At 29.3% G+C, this 5370-nt stretch overlaps 2 protein-coding genes across 6 annotated transcripts in view; both read right to left on the reverse strand.

Moving 5' to 3' along the window:
- Positions 1 to 5370, reverse strand: part of LOC106680078 (uncharacterized) — a 280185-nt gene that overhangs the window by 112154 nt on the left and 162661 nt on the right. For 4 of the 5 annotated variants that reach the window (XM_014419552.2, XM_014419547.2, XM_014419550.2 and 1 more), the window contains exon 2: positions 1319 to 1408. The exons of the other annotated variant lie outside the window; for it this stretch is intronic. The gene's annotated coding sequence lies outside the window, so the exon portion shown is untranslated. The remainder of the gene's footprint in view (positions 1 to 1318; positions 1409 to 5370) is intronic. 5 annotated transcript variants of the gene reach the window in all.
- The window catches only part of LOC136795752 (uncharacterized), a 10862-nt gene that overhangs the window by 3542 nt on the left and 1950 nt on the right, over positions 1 to 5370 (reverse strand). The window lies entirely within an intron of this gene.

Consider the following 5370-nt stretch of genomic DNA (forward strand, 5'->3'; position numbering starts at 1 on the left):
CAAAATAAACAACGAACAAACGAAAAACGACAGGACTTTTTGAATACCCTGGTACAATCCACAGCGATGGTGATGTTTGCCTATTCATACTTACTGACCCCAGCAATATTTCTGTATTAGAATATATCACCTGACATGATAGCAATATTATAATAAAAACAATATAAATAAAATAAAATTGAAAAAAAAACAAACAATTATTTGATAACAGTAAATTACATTAATTCATGAAATAAAGATGTAATAATATCAGGTTTATTATATATAATACGTTGCTAGTAAAAATGCTTTCCTAAATTTGTGTAATTTCATATGGGAGTATGGAGTGTTCTATTTTATTTGGATTTAATGGTGCAAATCATTTGTATTTGTATGAACAGATTTTTAATATTGTGCATTAAATTGATTATGGTTGTTCTGAAGTGTGTCGCTTGGCGTTGTTAATACTTTATTTTAAATGGATCTGTTCGTTTTTTTTTGTTTTGTTTTTTCTAGTTATTGTAATAAAATAAGTATTAAATTTGAGCTGATTCAAATGCATGATTTTAGCTATTTTCAATTTTTTTTCTTGCAACATAAAATTTTTGAATTTGAAGTAATTGTATATGCTATCCATATATAGATCTTTGTAATAATAACTATTTAATCTTTCTAAAAATTCAATAGAAAGTGATTCCATTTTCAATTATATCAGGAATTGTCTGAAATTTCTTTTAGATGCATTCAATAAATCTATTATATCATCAAATTCGTTAAAACTAAAGTATATGTTTGTATACATAACAAAATAATTACACAAACATACACACCTTTTATAACGTATTACAAAGTTTTAGTACAACTTTATTATAAGTAATTTGGGATTCAGCTAATCCGTAATCACTAATTAATGTCATTTACATTATTTTACATTAATTAAACATATACAGATCGAAGTGAATACCAATTTTACTTACAAATAAAACTATCAGCTAGTTCCAGCATATTAATAGCTACAGCATTCCTGTTCCAAGTAAATGGCAAATTTATGCATAAACTAACAATAAATAGCTTCTCTCACTATATTTTCATTTAAATAAGAAGCATATATATCTTTCCAAATTTCAATAAACTACGTAAATTTAAATGATCTGCTAGTATATTTTGAGATTTTCGGAATTTCCTAATATTAAAATTTTAGATATCATTTCGAAGTATTTAAAATAATCCATTCTAAAGATAAAAAGGTTTAAATAGAACATGTGAAAAATTATAAAAGATATAATAAACTAGAATCAAATCAATTACAAGAACAATACAAAATGCAATGAGAACTTACAGGAAATGGATCTTATAAATTACTCTCCTCCAGACAAATTGCGCAATCAACGCATGTGTTTCCACTAGACTATACTCCCATAATCAGTTTCTAAAAAAAAAAAAAAATTAATTATTTATTTATTGCTATTTACATCTGTACATTATAATATATTTAGTAAATTTGATCTCAGTTAAATTGGAGTGTTACAGGCGTGTAGAGAAACTACCCATTGGTAGCACTCTAATGGCATTTTATATTAGCAGGTCTCGTGGCCATCTTCTTTTCAGGCTCCTCAAAGGATTGTCAGGAATGAAAGAGGAAGGAAGGTTAGAAACTAGTGGGTTTGGGTGGTTAAAAAGTTTATAATGGAAGGAGTGATATCTGGTTCGGGTTAGATCGGTTACATAGAAACATTAAGATCTTTCTGTATGATTTTATTTGTGACAAAGTAAGGAGCATTGAGAATTTTACGAAGGATTTTGAATTGCAATGATTGGATACGAGAGGAATTCGAAGGTTTAGTGGAGCCCCAAAGCTCAACTCCTTTTGTCCAGATTGGCCTGGTATTAAATAAAAAAAACAAAAAATATCTGTGTGTGTAAACCCAGCTCTCGGCTGATATCGGCTTCAAGTCAAACTTGATGACTCCTATTTAACGAATGTCTTGCACCCGTCCTAAAGAAAAGAGTGGAAATTCAAGTCCGGCTCCGGAAACTAATCACGCACGAGAATTCCAAACTCAGCCAATCGGACAGATTTTAGCAACCGAACTTCCGCATTCCCTTCTCTTGGCCGCATGTTAAATAAATAGAGTGCTGCAAGTAATTTCCAAAAAATAAAATTTAGTAAAACAAAACTGATTACAAAAAGATGTGACTTGTAAAAACATCAATTAGGCCACGGTACAGAGAAACCAAAGGCGAGTTTTCCTAGCAAAGTTTTAAAAATCGTTAACTGAAGCCTACTTACCTTTTTTCTCAGAACGCTACGGAGTAAGTGGGTTATGTGTTTTCCTAAAAACAGATTAAGGCCGCGTAGGAGTTTCATCATTAGTTGATTTGATTTTATTAAAAATAATAATAATAATAATAAATACCATATATAAAAAAGAGCAAATTTTCTTTTATATTAACAATAGCTCATAAAATAAGTATAGTTACCTTATTCTCTATCATGAGAGCGATTTTTTTAAAGAGAAAATTAAGGTGTTTTCCAATAATTAATGGAAGTATATTTAGGGACGATGTTAAATTTAAACTGCACCTACTTCAAATTCAGATGATAATTGTTTGCTTTCTTTATCTATTTCATAAAATATCATTGGTCAATTCATGCTGATTACATTCGAGTCAAAATGCCAATCAATCATACCTGTTGAAAAACATTGTCTCACAATAAGGTACAGTGGAACGGATATTTTTTCAAAATAAAACAATTCGGATATCATTTAGTACATTTAAAAAAAAATACCTTGTTGTAATAATTTATTATATTTTTAAATAATTTTTTTTGATAGATTTATTTATTGATAGATATTACAATCTGCCACACAGTTGTGGGCAATAGGTAATAGTGATAAATGATCTCATACATACTAAAATAAAATAAATAAATATAAAAGTAATAAAATAAACGGAAAAAAAGAAAAAAACAACTCTCTGAAAATATATACAAACAAAAGAATAAACAAGATGAACATAATCAAACTATCTGTATGAAAAATAAATAAATAAAATAATACATACAATATTTACACAATCGACCTGAGGATCCCTGAGCCCACTCTAGCCCCCACGTGTGAGGGGTAGAACAGAGCTCAAGAGATCCCAGCCCATCCCTCTCGCCGCATCACTGGTAATGAGCCAGTGGAGGCTGAGCAAGTGCGCTAAATTTAAATAATTAGAAAACAATATAATCCTTTTTTAATAATATATATATTTTTTAAAGTCAATCCACAGCGAAGGTGTAGTTTGCCTAGTTATCTACAGGTGACCAACCTATTCTAACCATGGTGGGGGGTCAAGTTTTGCATTTTGTGAGACCGCCACTTAATGAAAAAAGTAAACTCTTCCCCTAGTATAAGAGCCTGGTAGAAAAGAGACTTTTATTTCATCCAATTGTTTATTACTTTAATGAAAACTACGTATAATTATTTGTGAAAATTTATGAGTCTGCCAAGTATAGATAGAGGGAATACAAAATGGCGGCTATTTTATTATGTTAAGAAAATTCATTCTTATTCCGAGCTCTATATCTTTGAAACTACCTGCAACATTAGAAAACCTAATACAACATATTTTAAACTAGATTAGAGCTGTTCAATAGTTTCCGAGATACATTTTTTTTAAAAAAAGCATCATTACACTAAATATATACTTAAAATTGATTTTACGTATAGGTTAGGGAATAAAAAATGGTGGCTGTTTCAAAACATTAATTTTTCATTCAGCTTTTTATCTTAAAAAACTACAAACAACACTAGAAAATCTAAAAGAACATTATTTAAAGCAGAGTAAATTTTCTGAGATATTAGCCCTAATAGAGCTATTTAACTCTAATAGTTCTCTAGATAGAGCTTTTTAAAGATCAACATTTCTTAAAAATCTACAGAAAGATTAGTAGTTAGTTAATTTATTTTGAAAAATCTATATCTCAGAAAGTATGTGACATATAGACGTCTATTAGAACACAAATTAAGGTAGTTTAACGTACTATAAAGTAGTTTATGACCTTTACCTTCGCAGGAATATGATATTTCCTAAAATAAATTGATTTATAGTTGTTCGGACAATAAGTCTGATTTATGAAAAACTTTATTTCAGAAACCATAGGACGTACAGATGTCTGCCAGCACTCAAATTAAAGCTAGTTAAATTTACTGTAAAATAGTTAATAATGATTATCTTTGTAGGAGTAGTAGTTTTTATGATATTTGACGAAACAAACTCACAAACTGTTAATTTCTAGTTGTTCGTATAAAATGTTGGAATTTTTGAAAAAGTATATCTCTAGACCCATAAGACGCACATATGTCCGTCAACACTCAAAATAAAGGAAATTTAACTTACTATAAAGTAGTTTATGACACTAATATATGACACTTATCTTCATAGGGATAGTAGTTTTTATGATATTCACTTATGAATATGAGTTTCGCCTATGAAATTTTGTCTGATGAACTAGAAATTTATTTATTTTAGCAAACATAATGAAAACTACTACTTTTAAGAATATAAACGCCATCAACTGCTTTATAGCAAATTAAACTCGCTTTAATTTTATTTCTTTTGTTTTAACCTATTTATTTGTGTGTTCTAATTTATATGTTGTTGTTTTTTTCAAATTTATGTATTAGTTCTTTTTAAATTTTTTTTTTTTTTTTTAGTAAACTGTTCTACTGCTCTGATTGTTCTGTTGCTGTCCACTGATGATTATAGCAGATTTGCCCAATTGATCGAATGTTTGTTGTGGATCACTTGAGAGGAGAGGTATGAAGGAGTGAAACAGGAGGAATAATGAATCGGATGTAATTGTTAAGTTGTTATTTGGCTTTGTGCGAAAACGAACATATGTATAGGAAGATGATAATTGTTAGAAAAACTAAAAAATGTTAATATATTGTAGTGTATATATGTCCGATCATGGATTGATGGGTACACTGTGTATTACAGCAACCCAATGTATTTGAGCTGCATCGCAAAATAAAGCATTTCTCTCTGATAGACTTTGAACGAAAAAATATTCTTGAAACTTATTATTCCCCCACCATTTTTGATTCCTCCTAACTATAATTGATAGACTTGTTAATTTTAACTAGAAATTATACATAGTTTTCATTAATAAAAAATTGGACGCAGAATAACTGAATTTTTTCTCCTCATGGGCTCCTGTTCTGTTCTGTTCTGTTTAACGGCGTAAAACTTCCCTGGTCATCAACGCCATTCCCTTCCTATTAGTTTCCCTACTAATATTCCCGCCATTACCTTCCTATTATGCAAGGGTGAATGTCTTATTTTTTTTTAAATCATATTTCGTGATCTCAAAAATTTGAATACCGATTCTATGGTGTT

The sequence above is a fragment of the Halyomorpha halys genome, unplaced genomic scaffold (assembly GCF_000696795.3).
Source record: "Halyomorpha halys isolate HHAL.00 unplaced genomic scaffold, Hhal_1.1 Scaffold241.1, whole genome shotgun sequence".
Taxonomy (NCBI): domain Eukaryota; kingdom Metazoa; phylum Arthropoda; class Insecta; order Hemiptera; family Pentatomidae; genus Halyomorpha; species Halyomorpha halys.